Source organism: Elaeis guineensis, chromosome 2 (assembly GCF_000442705.2).
Source record: "Elaeis guineensis isolate ETL-2024a chromosome 2, EG11, whole genome shotgun sequence".
NCBI classification, from domain to species: Eukaryota; Viridiplantae; Streptophyta; class Magnoliopsida; order Arecales; family Arecaceae; genus Elaeis; species Elaeis guineensis.
This window is the reverse complement of record NC_025994.2, coordinates 36,723,774-36,744,116: the sequence shown is the minus strand read 5'-3', so window position 1 is coordinate 36,744,116 and position 20,343 is coordinate 36,723,774.

Sequence of the window (20,343 nt, the reverse complement as noted above, 5' to 3'; positions counted from 1 at the left end):
TTTCGATAGACCAGAACTCTTCTAATTTAGACAATTAGAATGATCGATCATCAATATCATTCTAATTGCTCCCAAAATCCACCAGTGACACCTAGCAGTTTGTGGTGGCAACCCATCAGAACTGAAGATGAATCTCTCGATGTAGTTACCTATGTGATTGAGTTCCTCTATCATGAGTCCCGACTGAATTAGGATTAAGGTGAACTTGTCAAACCCAACATCAGTCATATGAGTTAATCGATCGATCCGAGTCTGATGTAAAACCTTAATGGAAAACTCTTTTTCATTATTTCACTCTGCCATGGCCATGGGCTTAAGGACTCAATCTTTCAATTATCATAGGACTACTCCTCTCATCTATCGAGGTTGATAGATCCCATCTTGGTACGACCTAGTTTCTACAATAAATATGCTATAGCCAACATACACCTCAGGATTTCGAATGGCTAGAGATCGAGTTATGGTGTAGCCAAACTATAACACACTCAAGGTGAACTATCGATGCACCTTAGGTCAAAGAACTAGACACACAACTGCAGCATCGAGCTAGTCATCGACGAGAAGGTAGACTTCCTTATGACTGCTCGAAGTGGTCATGCTCAGTACTCTCGTTCTCAATGAATATCTATACTCTCGCTCTGATGTCTCCACACTGTAGACTCAAGATACATCTACCCTAAGGAAGCGATCGTACACCAACTTTCGGATCGATCACCATCCTCGTGATGATCCTATGGTCAGGAGCTGTTTATAAGTTAGTTATGTAAATTCATACCTTAAATTTTCAACTCTTGAAAATATGAATTTACATTCCCACTAACTCAAAAGATGGATCACAGACACAATATACACAATGTGATAGAAGAATAACCCTTTTCATTCATTTATAGTCAAAATTATAAATTTGTCCTTAGATTTGTACAGGAATGTGTTAGCCGATCTGGCATCTAGGGCACACATCTAACAAACTCCCACTTGACCTAATGCCAATTGGCTACATATCTAAGTCCCATCTTCTCAAGATGGGCTTCGATCTTCTGTTGGCCCAATGGCTTAGTCAGTGGGTCTGCCCATTATCTGTGGAGTTGACTCTCTTAACCTCGATATAATCCTTTTCGAGATAATCACGGATCAAATGAAATCATCGCTCGATGTGCTTGGACTTCTGGTGAGATCTTGACTCCTTAGCTAGGGCTATGGCATTATTATTATCGCAGTAAAGATGTATGACATCCAATGACATCACTCCAAGTGTTGTTCCCTAGATTAATTTTGATGATTACAAAGCAGTTGAAGGGGTACCAATATTTTTTATTTGAAAAAGTCTTTGTGCTCTTCAGGGGCAAAATCATAATTTTACCAAAACCCTGATTTAATAGTATCAATTGGTAGAACAAAAGATTTGTGATCTATTGGCAAAAATTTCATTATTTTTGGACTTGTATTTTGGAAGTTATGCATGTTTGAAATCCATGAGTCGACCCATGAGTCAGCTCATGGCACAATGAGCTGTTTGGCACACAGATTTTTTGGCTTGGCACAACCTGTGAGTCGACCCATAAGTCGACCCTCAAGGCATGAGTCGACTCATGAGTCGACCCCTGCAGTTTAGGTCAAAAATTACAGAACCCTATTTTCTGGTTTCTTCAACAGAGGTCGACTCATGAGTCGACCCCTGAGGCATGAGTCGACTCATGAGTCGACCCCTGTGACTGGATTTCTCCACAACGGCTAGATTTTAACCCATTTTAAGTACTTTTAATGCTCATTTAATGTGGTCTAACAGCTTTTTTTCAGCCTAAAATGTTTTTCTCTATTTCTTAAAGCTATAAAAGGATTCAAAAGGTGGGAAACAAGATAGAGACAGCAAGAGATTGAAAAGAAAAAGAAGAGCATTCAAGAGCATTCAAAAGAGAAAATTTGAAAAAGGGTTTCTCAAGCCAACTTTTTAGCCCTAATCAAGAGCTCATTTAAAGCTTTCAAGAAGCCATCAATCCAAGCTTACCAACTCCTCAAGTGCTCAATCAATTCTCCATCCACCTTGAGGAAATCCAAAAAGGGGCTTCTTCTCTTGAGTAAAGTGTATTTAAAGTTATATTCGCTCATTAAAGGAGCTTTTCTTGTACTTATTTGTGCTATAAATTATTTTACTCAGTTTGAGTGATTGTTTTTGTTTTGGAGGGGTTCCAAAACAAGGAAAGGTTGATCCGAACCTAGAATTGGAGTATATTGGGTTGGCTTGTACCCAAAAAATAAGTGGACTAGCTTGGGATAGCTAGTGTCGGAGTTTCCGACGTTTGTATTCGGGTTGAATACAAGTTTAGTGGATTGAAATTCTCAAGTAGGAGCTTGGGGAGTGGATGTAGATGCAAGGTTAGCACCGAACCACTATAAATCCTTTTGTTTGTGGTGTGCATAATTGCTTCTCTTTAACTCTTCATTATTTCCTTGCATTCTTGTTTTTGGCAATTAATCTTGAATTAAGGTTATTCTCCTCATTCATTTAGCTATTGACAAACATTTTTCATAAGTCATTAGTTAAGTTCAAAATTTTTAGAAACCCAATTCACCCCCCCTCTTGAGTTGCATAGCTGGACAACAAGTGGTATCAGAGCCCGGTACTCTAGCCCGTCTTTGATCTAAACAATCAAAGAGCCAAAGATCTATGGCAACCCACGTCGGTACTTCTCTTGCCGAGGGGCAATCCACCAACTGACCTCCACTTTTCAATGGGTCTAATTACACCTATTGGAAAGCTCGGATGAAAATATTCATTCAAGCACTCGACTATGATATGTGGAGTATCATAGTGAACGGTCCTCACACACCCATTAAAATTATAGATGGTGAGGAATCAACCAAACCCGAGAAAGAATGGGATGAGGTTGATAAGAAGATGGCCCAATTAAATGCTAAAGTAATGAATGTACTTTATTATGCTCTTGATGCAAATGAATTTAATCGCATTTCTACTTGTTCATCTGCTAAAGAAATATGGGATAGGTTAGAAGTAACCCATGAGGGAACCAATTAAGTAAAAGAGTCTAAAATAAACATGCTTGTGCATAAATATGAATTATTTAAAATGGAGCATGATGAGTCCATAACTGTAATGTTTACTCATTTTACTGATATCATTAATGGTTTAAAGAGTCTTGGTAAGTCCTATACTAACAGTGAGCTTGTAAGAAAGATTCTCAGGTCCTTGCCAAGAACTTGGGAAGCCAAAGTGACTGCCATCCAAGAAGCCAAGGACTTGAACACTCTACCTCTAGAAGAGCTTCTTGGATCTTTGATGACTCATGAGCTAAGCATGAAGCAACATCAAGAGGAAGAAGTAAAAAGAAAAGAACCATTGCCCTCAAATCCACAGCTCCTCCTGATGAAGAAACTGATGACACTGAAGATGAAGAACAGGATGAAGAGATGGCTCTCATCACCCGAAGATTCAAGAAATTTTTGAGAAAAAGGAAACAGGGGATGAGGAAGAGGCCATTCACAAAAGGGGAACAAAGCAAAGAAAAAGAGAAAGATCAACCCCTTATCTACTACGAGTGCAAGAAGCCGGGACACTTCAAATCCGAATGTCCACAACTGAAGAAAGGTCCCAAGAAGTTCAAGAAGAAGGCCATGATGGCCACATGGAGTGCGAGTGATGACTCAAGCTCCGATGAGGAAACCTCAACCGAACAAGCCAACCTGTGCCTTATGGCACACAAAAATGAGATAATTTCCGAAACCCCTAGTGACTTTACATTTGAAGAATTGCATGAAGCATTCTATGATTTAGTTGATGAATTAAAGAAATTAGGGATGAAGAACAAAGAGCTAAAATTAAAAAATCAATCCTTATTGAAACAAGCTGAAAACTTTTCAATTGAAAAATCCACCTTGCTTCAAGAAAATCAAAGCTTAAAGAATAAAATTGCCAAGCTGAAACCAATAGTAGAAAAGTTCACCTTAAGTTCAAACAAACTCAATATGATTCTTGATAATCAAAAAGCCGTATATGATAAGGCTGGACTTGGCTATAACCTCTTGAAGAAACAAAAATATCTGAAAAATATTTATGTAAACTCTTTAAGTAACAAGTCTACCAATATTACTTGTTTCAAATGTGGTAAAGTAGGACATAAGTCATACACTTGCCTCTTTAACAAATCTGCAAACTCAACTATAAAGAAAATATGGGTTTCAAAAGGAACCATTATGACTAACCAAAAAGGACCCAAGAAAGCTTGGGTACCTAAAACAAAAATTTGACTTTTGCTTGTAGGTGTGTCTAGCATCCCAAGGAGGAAACAGAAAATGGTATCTTGACAGTGGATGCTCGAGACACATGACTGGTGATGAATCATAATTCATCACGCTTGATGCTAAGGATGGAGGGATGGTCACCTTTGGAGATAATGGCAAAGGAAAGATCATCGGTATAGGTAACATTGGTATCACTCCCTCCAAATACATTAAAAATATTTTGCTAGTTAATGGTTTAAAGCATAATTTACTAAGCATTGATCAATTTTGTGATAAAGGGTATAAAGTTATTTTTGAATCATCTGTTTGCATTGTAACTAGTCCTATTAACGATGTCATTAAATTTATTGGACATAGACATGGCAATGTTTATATGGTAGATTTAAATGATTTAGCCAAAATAAACATGCAATGCCTAGTATCCTTGAATGCTAAAGTTAATGAGACTAGTTGGCTTTGGCATCGTAGAGTTGCACACATTAGCATGCATTCTCTTTCAAAATTAATTAAGAAAAAATTAGTTCTTGGCTTGCCTAAACTGAATTTTGAAAAAGATAGAATTTGTGATGCATGCCAACTAGGTAAACAAACGCGAGTTTCATTTAAATCCAAAAATATTGTTTCAACTTCTAGACCTTTAGAGCTTTTGCATATGGACTTATTTGGACCAACTAGAACCACTAGTCTAGGAGGAAAACGATATGGTTTTGTAATTATAGATGATTACTCTCGTTTTACTTGGATTTTCTTTTTAGCACACAAAGATGAAACTTTTCATATTTTCACTAAATTTTACCGAAAAGTCACTAATGAAAAAGGATTTTCAATTCAAAATATTAGAAGCGATCATGGAACTGAATTTGAAAATCAAGACTTTGAAAACTTTTGTGATGAAAATGAAATTGGCCATAACTTCTCTGCTCCTAGGACACCCCAACAAAATGGGGTAGTTGAAAGGAAAAATAGAACCTTAGAAGAAATGGCCCGTACCATGCTTTATGAAAGCAACCTTCCAAGATATTTTTGGACGGAAGCAATTAACACAGCATGTTACATTTTAAATCGTGCTTTGATTAGACAAATTTTAAAGAAAACCCCCTATGAACTTTGGAAAGAAAGAAAACCAAATATTGCATATTTTCATATTTTTGGTTGCCGATATTTTGTGTTAAATAATGGTAAAGAAAGACTTGGTAAATTTGATGCAAAATCAGATGAAGCAATCTTTCTTGGTTACTCCTCCACTAGTAAAGCTTTTAGAGCTTTTAACAAAAGAACTTTAGTAGTAGAGGAGTCCATTCATGTTGTTTTTGATGAATCTAACGATCTTCCTTCAAGAAAGAATGAGGGTGTTGATGATGCAGATCCTCTAATAGAAGGAATGAAGGAGATCACTCTGAAAGATTCAACAACTCAAGAGGACGAGGAACAAGAAGACAAACAAGATGAGAGAGGTGAAGAAATTCAAGAACAACCTCAAGGTACAAATGACCTACCCAAGGAATGGAGGTATGTTCACAATCATCCTAAGGAGTTGATTATTGGTGATCCTATACATGGGGTAAAAACTCATTCTTCACTTAGAGATGTATTTAATCATTGTGCTTTTGTATCTCATCTTGAACCAAAAACTATTGAAGAAGCTGAAAATGATCATAATTGGATTAATGCAATGCAAGAGGAACTTAATCAATTTGAAAGAAATAATGTTTGGACTTTAGTATCAAGACCTAAAAATTATTCAATAATTGGCACAAAATGGGTCTTTAGGAACAAATTAGATGAACATGGTAATGTAATCAGAAATAAAGCAAGATTGGTTGCTAAAGGATATAATTAAGAAGAAGGAATTGATTTTGATGAGACCTTTGCACCTGTTGCTAGATTAGAAGCCATTAGACTTCTACTTGCATATGCTTGCTTTATGAAATTCAAATTATTTTAAATAGATGTCAAAAGTACTTTTTTAAATGGATATATTGCTGAAGAAGTCTATGTAGAACAACCTCCGGGATTTGAAAATCATGCTTTTCCTAATCACGTTTTTAAATTAAATAAAGCTTTATATGGATTAAAACAAGCACCTAGAGCTTGGTATGATACGCTAAGCAAATTTTTACTAAATAATGATTTTTCAAGAGGTAATGTAGATACAACCCTCTTTATTAAAAGAAATCAAAATGATATGTTAGTAATACAAATTTATGTTGATGACATAATTTTTGGGTCTACTAATGAATCTCTTTGTCAAGACTTTGCTAAGCTCATGCAGGGGGAGTTCGAGATGAGCATGATGGGAGAACTTATCTTTTTCCTCGGACTCCAAATCAAACAAACAAAAGAGAGAATCTCCATCATCCAAAGCAAGTACACTATGGAACTACTCAAAAGATTTGGAATGGAGAACTCCAAACCAATTGGCACACCCATGAGCCCTCATGTAAGCTTGACAAGGATGATGAAGGTAAATGTATAGACTTAAAATACTATAAAGGTATGATTGGCTCTCTATTATATTTAACTGCAAGTAGGCCTGATATCATGTTTAGTGTTTGTTTGTGTGCTAGATATCAATCTAATCCTAAAGAATCTCATTTGAATCCTGTTAAAAGAATCCTTAGATACTTGAATGATACTCAAACTCTAGGGTTATGGTACTCTAAGGACTCACTAATTGATTTATTAGGATATTCAGATGCTGATTTTGCTGGATGTAGATTAGATAGAAAAAGCACAAGTGGAACCTGCCAATTTCTTGGAGTTAACCTAATCTCCTGGTTTAGCAAGAAACAAAATTCGTAGCACTGTCTACGGCTGAGGCCGAATACATTGCAGCCAGAAGTTGTTATGCTCAAATCTTGTGGATTAAGCAACAACTCGAAGACTTTGGAATCAAACTTAATGAAACACCAATAAGATGTGACAACACAAATGCCATAAATCTATCTAAAAATCCAATTCAACACTCAAGGTCCAAACATATTGAAATAAGACATCATTTTATAAGAGAACATGTTCAAAACAAAAATATAATTCTTGAATATGTTTGCACTGAAAATCAATTAGCTGATATCTTTACAAAGGCCCTTAGCGAGGATAGATTCTGTGAAATTAGGAGAAATCTAAGAATTCTTGATCCTTATGCCTAAGTGTTTCTCCATTTCCAAGAAATTGACTTGAGATCAATTTCCATCATCTCTCTTGGACCTAAATGCTCAAGATTATCATTCTCACAACTTGTCATTGAGCAAAATATCTTCTCCCAAAATTTTAAATTTTTTCAGAATTTATTCATATTTTTTCTGAATTTTTGTGATTCATGAGTCGACCCCCTAGGATCGACCCTATGGCATACTTGAAATTATTGCCAACTTTCCACGGGCTCTTTCCTTTTAACTTGAAGCTTGTTCATGAGCCGACTCATTCTCTTCGTCTTCCTCCCTCCAAGAACCGTCATCCTCATCCTCATTCTCTCCAAAACCAAGGATTTAGCTCAAGAATATTCTCCCTTCTCCTCTCCACCACAAATCACCGCCTGGGAAAGGAGATTTTCGCATCTTTCTCCTTTGATTGAAGCGGTTGGAGCGTGCCCTAGCCTCCACCGTTCTTCTCAAAACCGCCTCTTCTCTCCGCCAAAATCCCTCTCCATCCTTTTGTAACCCTTCTTCTACTCATCCACTTGATCCTCCGAGTCTCCCTGCCTGCTATTGTGGTGAGAATGGCTCCAAAGATGAAGCTCCCTCAGAGAAAAAAATTGGTCCGTGAGCTGGAAGAAAACGTCCGCAGGAAAAGGCAAGCTGCTCAGTCCTCCACTGCTCCCATTCCAGCTTCTGTGTCAGCTCAAGGTCCCTCTCAGTCTCCCCTTAGCCCTAGCAAAATCCCTTTATCTGATAGGAAGGTTGAAACCGAAAAGAATATGGATTTTAGATTCTTTGAAAAAGAAGGTTTCACCTTTGGAACAAAAATAAAAAACCAGGGTTGGGGTTTTTACTGCTCTCTCAAGGAAGTTACTTTTGTAGACCTGGTTAGAGAATTTTATCAAAATCTGCATTATGGCAATGGAACAGTGACTTCTACAGTTAAGGGAGTTGATATCTGTCTGGATCCTATTATTTTGGGAGAGATACTTCACTTGCCCTGTGAGGGATATTCACTTGCCCTGTCAATTGAAATGAGGATCTTACATCAATTAGTGACAAAGCTCTTCTTCCCTAGGAGTGGTAGGCATGACCTCCTTTCTGGCAGAGATATTTGTATAATATTTCATGTGATCACTCAAACCCCATTAAACCTCCATGCATTAATGATTGAGGCCATGAGAGAGACACTGAACAGATCCAAGGCACATCTGCCTTTTGGTATGGCTCTCACACTAGTTTTCAGGAGGTTTGGAGTCAGTTTTGAGGGGGAGGCATCTGCTAAGCTTTCTCACGTAGACACCATCAACCAACACACTCTGCACCGTATGGGATTTACTAAAACTGATGGTGGTTGGATCAAGGGTTCTGAGGAGAGAGCTGAGGACAGAGTAGAAGATAGAACTGAAGAAGAAGGTCCCTCATCTCCTCTCCATGACTTCAGGGCAGCATCTCCAGATATCTAGTTTGTTCCAGATCCAGAGGCTGGCCCTTCAGAGTTCACCAGGAGGCACACACCAGTACATCAGCCAGAGAGCAGAGCACCTCCTTCAGAGTTCAGATTGGCTGATGATCAGATCGAGCAGATATCTCAGCGTGTGGCTTCCTTGCTTTCTCGACAGTGGAGCACTACTACATTTACACCAGGGTCCACTTCATCTGATCTGATCTTGATTCCCCATATCTCCACTGTATTTCAGTTGATCTCAGATCAGTCTATTCGGATTCAGCAGCTCGAGGACAGCATTTGGAGACTGACTGGGAGAGTTCTTGACTTGTAGGGGCAAGTCTTAGCTTTGGCCCATCCTCAGCTATAGGAGAGCTCTATTGAGGTCACAGACCTTACTGCAGAGGCTGGCAGGCTCAAAGGTGCATTGGAGGGTGGTTATGAGTTATTGAGGAGAGAGATCAGAGGCTCGAGTGAGCATGCATCTACTCAGTTCACTGCTCTGCTTCAGTCTGTTTCGAGAGCACTGAACGTTCTTGATTCCATTAGACCACTCTTTCAGTCCAGTCCTTGGCCTCTCAACGTTCTCAGCCTCCTAGTTCATCTCGCTCACCTGCTCGTGCCAGCACCTTCACTCATGGCAGAGGCAGACGGGGTAGAGGACGTGCTCTTGGTCGAGATCCATCATCTCCTCACCCTATCTCTGATGACTCCGATCCATCTAGTCATGAGCTTTACTAGATCCTAGGTGTTAGTCTCTTGTTCTTTCTAGGATCTGTATTTTGGGCCATGTAATGACATTAGCTAGCTGACTTTTATGATATGAAATATGTATTGAATTAATTATGTTTTTAATCATCTTTTATTTATATATCTACTCTTTGTAATGATGTCAATCATCTTTTGGTTATATATCTTCTCCTTGTTGAAACAACTTCTCTTTGTTGATGATTCATATCTATGGTAATCTATGGCATATTTTGGTTAATGTTGCTGTATTCAGGGGGAGCAAATATTAATGATTAGCACTAGAAGTTTGAAGAAACACTAAAGAGAAAACGTATTCAGAAAAAGAGGGGAAGTTAATAATGTTTGATGATGTCAAAAAGGGGGAGAAATTAAAGAAAAAGAAACATATCAAAAGCAAAATTATAAATTATTAAAAGACTTGAAAATAAAATGAATTGGGGAGAACAATATCAAAAGCAAAATTATTAAATTATTACATATCAAAAGCAAAATTATAAATTATTAAAAGACTTGAAAATAAAATGAATTGGGGAGAACAATATCAAAAGCAAAATTATTAAATTATTACATATCAAAAACAAAATTATAAATTATTAAAAGACTTGAAAATAAAATGAATTGGGGAGAACAATATCAAAAGCAAAATTATTAAATTATTACATATCAAAAGCAAAATTATAAATTATTAAAAGACTTGAAAATAAAATGAATTGGGGAGAACAATATCAAAAGCAAAATTATTAAATGACTTAAACATACAATGAGTAAATTGCTAAGTACAATGCAAATGAGCAACCTTTAAAATTACTCCTTAAACATACTCTGATATGCTTTAAAATTTAAACTTGCTCTGATACATCTTAAATTTGACATGCTCTGATATACTTTACAATTAATTCTTAGACATGCATTGGTACACTTAATTATTTTTGCTCTGATACTAAAACTAAATAATCAAATGAGAATGAGCAAATTTTCAAGATACAACTTGCTCTGATAACAAAAATAAATTTTCTACTCTAACACCAAAATCACATAATCCAATGAGCAAATTTTCAAATCTTTAAGCAAATGGGCAAACTATTTATGCATATGACCATTTGTATCACATGCCAAAAGAATCAATTTTCTTTTCAAGCAAATGCACTTATAATGCATCTTTTTGAAATTCATGATTCACATAAATGCTTTTGTTCAAGTATTTTGTCATCATCAAAAAGGGAGAGATTGTTGCTCTCTAGATTGATTTTGATGATTACAAAGCAGTTGAAGGGGTACCAATATTTTTTATTTGAAAAAGTCTTTGTGCTCTTCAGGGGCAAAATCATAATTTTACCAAAATCCTGATTTAATAGTATCAATTGGTAGAACAAAAGATTTGTGATCTATTGGCAAAAATTTCATTATTTTTGGACTTGTATTTTGGAAGTTATGCATGTTTGAAATCCATGAGTCGACCCATGAGTCAGCTCATGACACAATGAGCTGTTTGGCATGCAGATTTTTTGGCTTGGCACAACCTGTGAGTCGACCCTCAAGGCATGAGTCGACTCATGAGTCGACCCCTGCAGTTTTAGACCAAAAATTACAGAACCCTATTTTCTGGTTTCTTCAACAGAGGTCGACTCATGAGTCGACCCCTGAGGCATGAGTCGACTCATGAGTCGACCCCTGTGATGGGATTTCTCCACAACGACTAGTTTTTAACCCATTTTAAGTGCTTTTAATGCTCATTTAATATGGTCTAACGGCTCTTTTTCAGCCTAGAATATTTTTCTCTATTTCTTAAAGCTATAAAAGGATTCAAAAGGTGGAAAACAAGATAGAGACAGCAAGAGATTGAAAAGAAAAAGAAGAGCATTCAAGAGAGCATTCAAGAGCATTCAAAAGAGAAAATTTGAAAAAGGGTTTCTCAAGCCAACTTTTCAGCCCTAATCAAGAGCTCATTTAAAGCTTTCAAGAAGCCATCAATCCAAGCTTACCAACTCCTCAAGCGCTCAATCAATTCTCCATCCACCTTGAGGAAATCCAAAAAGGGGCTTCTTCTCTTGAGTAAAGTGTATTTAAAGTTATATTCGCTCATTAAAGGAGCTTTTCTTGTACTTATTTGTGCTATAAATTATTTTACTCAGTTTGAGTGATTGTTTTTATTTTGGAGGGATTTCAAAACAAGAGAAGGTTGATCCGAACCTAGAATCGGAGTGTATTGGGTTGGCTTGTACCCAGGAAACAAGTGGACTAGCTTGGGATAGCTAGTGTCGGAGTTTCCGACGTTTGTATTCGGGTTGAATACAAGTTTAGTGGATTGGAATTCCCAAGTAGGAGCTTGGAGAGTGGATGTAGGTGCAAGGTTGGCACCGAACCACTATAAATCTTTTTGTTTGTGGTGTGCATAATTGCTTTTCTTTAACTCTTCATTATTTTCTTGCATTCTTGCTTTTGGCAATTAATCTTGAATTAAGGTTATTCTCCTCATTCATTTAGCTATTGACAAATATTTTTCATAAGTCATTAGTTAAGTTCAAAATTTTTAGAAACCCAATTCACCCCCCCTCTTGGGTTGCATAGCTGGGCAACACCAAGCTCTGTGATAAATTTTTTGTACCAGAATGCCTCCTTCAGCTTTCAATGCAGCAATATACTCTACCTCCATGGTGGAATTAGCAATCACCGTTTGCTTGGAACTCTTCCAGCTAACTGCGCCACCATTGCAAATGACAGACTCCCAGATGTCGACTTTCGATCATCTATATCAGACATAAAGTCTGAGTCTGTGTATCCCTGAATCTGGAGTTCTCCATTCTTAAAGATTAGAAACATATCCTTAGTCCTTCTCAAGTACTTAAGGATACATTTCACAGAAGTCCAGTGCTCTTCGTCTGGATTCGACTGATATCTACTTGTGACACTCACAGCATGGGCTATATTAGGTCATGTACATAGCATGCATACATGAGGCTCCCTATTGCCGAAGCATAAGGGATCTTGCTCATGTATTCAATCTCCTCAGGTGTGCTAGGGCATATCTTCTTAGAGAGATGAATGCCATGTCTAAAAGGTAATAAATCTCTTTTGGAGTTTTTCATGCTAAACCTTTTTGGCACCTCCTCTATGTACATCTTCTGTGAAAGTCTGAGCATCCTATTTGGTCTATCTCTATAGACCTTAATACCCAGTATAAAGGATACCTCTCCTAGATCTTTCATAAAGAACTCCTTAGACAACCATACTTTGACTGAGGTCAATATGAGAATGTCATTCTCAATTAGGAGGATGTCATCTACGTACAATATGAGGAAGACAACTGCACTCCCACTGACCTTTTTGAACACACATGGTTCCTCCTCATTCTTGATGAAACCAAATATTTTGATCACGTCATTGAAACGAGTATTCCAGCTCTGAGATGCTTGCTTAAGTCCATAAATGGACCTTTGTAGCTTGTAGATCCTGTGATCATCATCACTGGATATGAAACCAAGCGGCTGTTCCATATAGATATCTTCCTCAAGATATCTATTTAAGAATGCCGTTTTCATATCCATCTGCCATATTTCATAATCGAAATAGGCTGCAACAGCAAGCAATGTGCGGATGGATTTTAGCATGGCTACGGACAAAAAAATATCCTGATAGTCAATGCCTTCGCGCTGACTATAACCTTTCGCTACGAGCCTAGCCTTGAATGTCTCCACATTTCCATCTGCATCTATCTTTCTCTTGAAGATCCATTTACACCCAATAGATACAATACCTTCAGGTGGATCTACTAAGGTCCAGACATGGTTTGAGTGCATCGAGTCAATTTCTGATCTCATTGCCTCTAACTATTTTTCGGAGTCGATATCTAATATTGCCTCATCATAGGTCTTGGGGTCATTACCATGAGCCCCATTTCCCGTGAGGAATATTTCCTCTACTTCCTCTTGTATGGTACCTAAGTATCTTTCAGGAGGACAAAAAATCCTAGTCGATCTACGAGGTGGAAGAGGTTGTGTTGGGACTGGTTTTGATTGATTAGGTTCCTCAGGTTCTTGAGCTCGTTGCTCTTGGGAGACATTCTCCTTGAGCTTAACTATTCTTCCGATGCCACCATCTTGAATAAATTATTTTTTAAGAAAAATAGTATTTCGACTCACAATCACATTATGGTCTTCCAGAATATAGAAATAGTATCCTAATGACTCTTTAAGATATCCTATGAATCGAGCTCTAAAAGATCTGAACTTTAACTTGTCCGCCTGCTGTCTCTTGACATGAGCTGGACAATCCTAAATTCTGAGATGATTCAGACTTGGCTTCTTACCATGCTATATCTCATATGGTGTGGTAGGAATAGTTTTAGAGGGAACCCTATTCAATATATAAATTACTGTCATAAGACAATGTCCCCAAAGAAATTCGGGGAGGTCCGTGAAGCTCATCATGGAACGGACCATATCTAATAGGGTCCAATTTCTCCGTTCTGAAACTCCATTGAGTTGAGGCGTTCCAGGTGGAGTCCATTGAGAGACTATACCATTATCCTTAAGATAGTCTAGGAACTCCTGACTAAGGTATTCACCTCCTCGATTTGATCGAAGAACCTTAATGGGCTTTCCTGTTTGTTTTTCTACCTCATGTCTGAATTCTTTGAATCTTTCAAAGGCTTCAGACTTGTGTTTCATTAGAAACACATACCCATACCTAGACATATCATCGGTAAAGGTAATGAAGTAGACATAGTTGTCTCTAGCCGGCACATCAAATGGGCCACACACATCCGTATGTACTAGGGCAAGTAGGTCGTGGCCCTTTCTCCATGTCTCACAAAAGGAAGCTTGGTCATTTTGCCTTGAAGGCATGATTCACAAACTGGATATGACTCGAAAGTCAATGGACTCAATAGTCCGGATTTCTCCAATTTGTTAACCCTATCTTCTGCTATATGACCTAGCCTTAGGTGCCATAGATACTTATCATTTAGACTATCTCTAGGCCTTTTAATTCTTATGGTATTCATATTTTGCTTAATATTAAATATAGATACATCAATATATAGCTGATAGAGATCGTTAATAAGAAAATCATCTACAACTTTATTATTTTCATAAAAAAAATTACAATGGTCCTTATGAAAGCTAATCACATAGCCTTCTTGTACTAAACATGAAACAGAAATCAAATGCCTGCTTGTTGCAGGCACATAATAACAGTTTCTTAAAACTAAATCTAATCCTAACGGTAATCGTAGAGGGTAGGTTCCCACAGCCACGGCAGCAACTCTTGCTCCATTTTTGATGCGTAGGATCATCTCCCCATCCCTCAGCCTCCTGCTCTCCTCAAGACCCTGCATAGAAGTGCACAAATGAGCACTAGAACCAAAGTCAAGCACCCAACTGGATGCAGAAGAAATCGTAAGATTAGACTCTAAAATGAGCATACCTCCAGAAGGACCATCCTTCTTGTTCTTCAGGGTGGCCAGGTACTGAGGACATTTCTGCTTCCTCTTCTTCCCATCCACCTTTGCTTCTTCGCAGACTTCTTTTTCTTTTCAAAAGATTTTTTCTTGGAAGAAGTTCGCTCCACAGTAAGAACTGAGCCTTTTGAACCCTTCATAGAAAGCTCAACCATAACTAGCACGTTCATTAACTCGGCCAAAGTACACTGCATCTTATGCATATGAAAGTTCATGATGAACTGACCATATGCATCAGACAAGGACTGAAAGATCATATCAATCTGAAAATTCTTGTCTAAGATGATATCGAGCTTCTCAAGCTCCTCAAGATCTTTGATCATTGTCAAACAATGATCTTGGACTGACTGTCCATCACGCATCTTGGCCTTAAAAAGTCTTTGACAGACATGATACTTGGCCGTGCGACTTTGTTCACCAAACAACTCTTGCAGGTGAGCCAACATTTGGTAGGTAGTCAAAATATTTTCATGTTGGCGCTGTAAGTCATCAGACATTGCACCCAACATGTAGTACCTTGCTTTGTTATCATCATCCATCCATTTTTTCAGAGACGCTCTCTGTTCAGCAGTCGGACGTGCTGGTATGGCAGGTGGGTCCTGGTCTAAGACATGAGTCAATTTTTTAAAATCCAGAATAATTCTGTAGTTTCTCAATCAGTCTTTGAAATTGGGTCCAGTCAGTCTATGGGTGTCTAGAATTTTGGTCAGGGGGTTTGAGGCAGACATGTTTCCTGTAGAGAGTCAAAAGTTTCTAGTTAGAGTTTATAATCAGACTCAACCAATTTGTTTAGGGTTTTCATTTTTAAACAAATTAGGCTCCCACTATTTTCTTAGATCCCTACACTCCCTTGGTAGAGATGTGAAAATCTCTGTGATCAGTGATTTTTAGTGGGTGGTGCGGTCTCACCGACTGGCTCACCACCTCACCTAACAGTTATTGGTGATGGGTCAACCGATGAGTGGACAACTCTTATCCAATGATTCTCTAATCATGGTGCACCCAAAACTTGGTCTCTAATTCATGAAGCTCTCCGTGTCCGGGATATTACTCCAATCTTTAGTTAAGTCAAACCCATCATTTGCACGAACTAGATTCCTGATTGGGTCCCTCACCATATCCGAAATATTGAGCCCAACCCATGCTCTAATCTGTAGCATCCAATGCCTAATGAACATGGTTGCATCTTCCCAGTGCAACTGAGCCACTGTAACCAGCCGAAAACAATCAACCCAGGGAAGGCCTGCACATCCACAATGGTGGAAGATCTAGATTTAATATTTTTTTTAGAAAGATTTATTTAGGTCTCATTAAATTTGACTTGACATAGTCATAACAATTATGACTAACCTAGTGGCATGGGCTAGCTCGAATTGTTAGCCACTTCAAATCAGAATTGAGTCGACACATATGGCCAGGTAAGTGAGACCGATGGGAGGGATATGCCATTAACTCGACAAGAACGCATTCGAGTCGAGTAGCTCCCAATTAAAAATCAGTCGATCGCATCTGCCCAACTTACCTTAGACACCAAATTGTCGAACCAGAACTAATTAGGTTAGCCTACAATCCAAGCTCTAACCACTGAGCCAAATTAGGTCTTAACTTGATCGAGTCACATCTAAATGTGATTCGACCTTGACCCAGACTTAATCCTATTAGGCTGGTCAATTATTAGCTTTCATGATCCCACCTAACCAACTCTTGATTCGATTTGATCAACCGCTAGACCTAATTGAGCTACCCAAGCCCGAACCCAATTTTATGAAAATGTCTTAGATTTGAAATTCTCAATTTTAGACCTAACTTAATTTCATAAGCTTAATTCATTAATTAAGTTTGGGTTCATAAACAAAGCATGTAAAATAAATCCTAGGATTTCAGGATCTAGGGTTTTGCAGAAAAGTAAGTTTTGATTTCTGATTAAGGATGAACGCACGGCACCCCTACACGTCATATGAACACCCCATTGAATGGGAAGAGAGGGTCTTAAAATCCTACTTTGTTCTTATGACCGGACAGTCATGAGGAACACCTTAATCAGAAATATAAATTTAACTACAAAACTAGTTAGATCTAAATTAACATATCACATATACAATTTAAGATCTAACTAATACATGCTTTGCTTACATCTTATGTATCAAAAATCAATCTAATTAACATGCTTTCAGATATGATACATCACATATAATATCTAAAAAATAAAATTTAAATTGAACTATTCAAAATAAAAACTATTCTAGACAAGTTACTAGAATAATTCTACAACTAGTCTAGGCATGCAACAGATCAATTTTATGAAATAATTAAAATTTTATTTTTATTTTTTGATTTAATTATAATAATTATAATATCAAAAAAATAAATAATAAATTATATTTAATTTATATTTTAATCTCATTAAAATATAAAATATAAGACCATTCATGGATTCAACTAATCCTAGTCTAGTCTGCATCTTATGCATGTTAGATCTTCTTAGATTTAATTTTAAATATTTTAATTTTAGATCCTATCATATCTGATGTGACATCTGAAATCCTTTAATATCAAATAAATAAAAATTAAAATTAGATTTAAATTAGATCTGAAATAGAGCCAACAACCTGGCTCTGATACCACTTGAAGGAGGAGAAAAATATTTTTTTCACGTAGGATCTTCCAGATTTCATCAAATCTGGTGTGAAATAATTTAAAAAAATTTATCTTACATATTTCAAATCTAATTCTCTAGATCTAATTTTATTATCTAATATTTAAAATCTAAAATTAAATCTAAATCTATGATGAAAGAAGAAGTACCTCAAGGGTAATCTGATTACCCTGTAGATGATCTCTGCACAGCCTGAGGTTCTGATGTAGCCACGCGAGCACCTGGCCTCTACCGATATCCACTTAGGCAAAATTAGAATGTCTTTTCATCACCAATCTACACTCCAAAAATCAGATCTTAATCTGATTTGAAAGTACTTCAGAACTCCTTCTGAAATTGGAGCAGCAGCCTATCGAAGATGTCCTACAGCCTTCTGTTCCAGGCATCACCACGCCTTGGATCTTTGCCAAATGGATGTCCAACTCTTTTAATGTGAAGAGGGAAGGAAGGAGAGCAGGGAGGATGTGGAGAAGAGGGGATGGGGTAGCAGCTATTGGGTTTTGTGCATAAAACAATTTCATCCATGAAACCCTAGGCGCAGTAGGGTTTATATAGACCCTGTATGCTGTGCAGTGCCACATCATTCAACTAATCAAAAAATTTTAATAAATTCTAAAAAAATTTTGATTGATGGAGTGATGTCATCTAATCACATCAGATAAGAACCCCACTCTCTCTCCTAAGTTTGCACCAACATTGGATAAGCTCAATCAAGGTGGCGCCAAAGAGTCCATGTTTATCAGGACTCTTTGGTTCTTATCCATTTGGGGTGCCCACTTTAATCCAATTGGGCTCATGCCATAATCTGATTATGGTACCTAATTCAATTAGATTTTGGCATATGGATACTCCACAAAAATCCTCCAATGAGCCCTCTTCAGTTTAAGACCCATATGTCAATTTTTGACAGATGTCCTAAAATAAAATTGGCAGGTGCTAGAAATTAGCAGGTGTTGTCTTAAATTTATCTCATGAATTAAGACAAGCCTTTTTTGAGCTAGACAAGCTTCATTTAGATTGAGAGAAATCTTTTCAAGGTTCTCTGGATGAGTCAAATCATATTTGGCTCAGTAGAGACAGAAAAGATTACACGAGGAGAAAGTTAGGCTCAATCGTGTGCTAGCACGATTTCCTTGAACTTAATTGGATCTAATCCAAATCAATTGAGTTAGCCCAATTGATGACATCCAGATCCTAACCCTTATTTGTGTGACCTAGTTAGGTTTAATTCCATATGGTAATGAGACATGTCATGATCTCATGATCGACATCATCGAAACTCCTTTCGATGGACCAGAACTCTTCTGATTCAGACAATTAGAATGATCGATCATCAATATCATTCTAATTACTCTTAAAATCTATCAGTGACACCTAGCAGTATGTGGTGGCTGTAGCGAAAATTTAGTGCAAGGGCAAAATGGTAATTTTAAAACTTTTTCAAAATTACTATTTTACAGTAAATTATTAATTTATCTCATTAATTAATACTAATTAACCCTACACTAGGATCTAAATATGATACAACAGCATGCATTTAAATTTAAAATTCAAATTTGAATCAGTAAACCTTTTACAGTACTGTGTTCAGAACACATCACCTTTTGCGGATAGTCGATCACCATAATCTGATCACCGTCGGAGGGCTCTAATCATCACGTCGTAGCCACACAAATGTCTGGCCTCTGTGATCGTCCACACGAAGCTCCCGTCTGATCAGCTCCTCATGAATGCTAGTTCGTGATTTCATCCTTTTGATGGCAGATATTGATCGAACTCCTTCGATCAATGTGTGCCGACTCCTCGGATGCTTTGGATCATTTGCACGGTTGCTTGAGAGGCTGATGGATCTCTCCCTAAAATTTGGTGGACTCATGACACTCGTGGCACACCAATCTCACTTCCCAAACCCTAGGTAGAAACCCTAGGGTACACATTAGAAACCCTGCGCTCAATTTTCTTTCTTTTCTTTCTTTTTCTCTCGAAAGGTTTTGGACCTTCACCTTATGCACAAATTTTTCTCACACCCCAAAGTTTCTCTCCTAAAATTTCTACGCACGTCCCACCTTTCTCCTCTTTTTAAAACAACGTCGAACGTATCTTATCCACGCGAGAGGATAAAGATAAGTGGTTGCACATTTGAATTCAAATCAAATTTGAATTCAAATGCAAAACCAACTCATCCCTATCCACTTGTGCGTGAGAAGAGAAGGGGCGTGAGTTGATTTGTCCATGGAGAGTTTACACGAGAAATATTTTCTCGTGTAAAATATGGGGCGCACAAGATAAGATCATGGCTCATGGATTAGTTGGTTGCTCATTCAAATTCAAATTTTCTTTTGAATTTGAATGGCCAACCAACTTATTTTTATCCAGATATTTGTGCACAAGGGTGGGCGTGGGATGGCTTCTGCATGGAGAAAATTTACGAGAAGTTGCTTCTCGTGAATTTAAATATAAACAGAAGAAGTGAGGTGGCGCAGGGAGAAAAGTCAAGGTGGTTTGAACCTAATTGAGCCAACCTAATCTAAATAGGTTAAGCACAATTAGAATAAATTAAATCCAACTTAATTAGGCTTAATTAGGCTCAATAAAATCCTAATCAAATCAAAAATTAACTAAACCTAACCCCTGATCA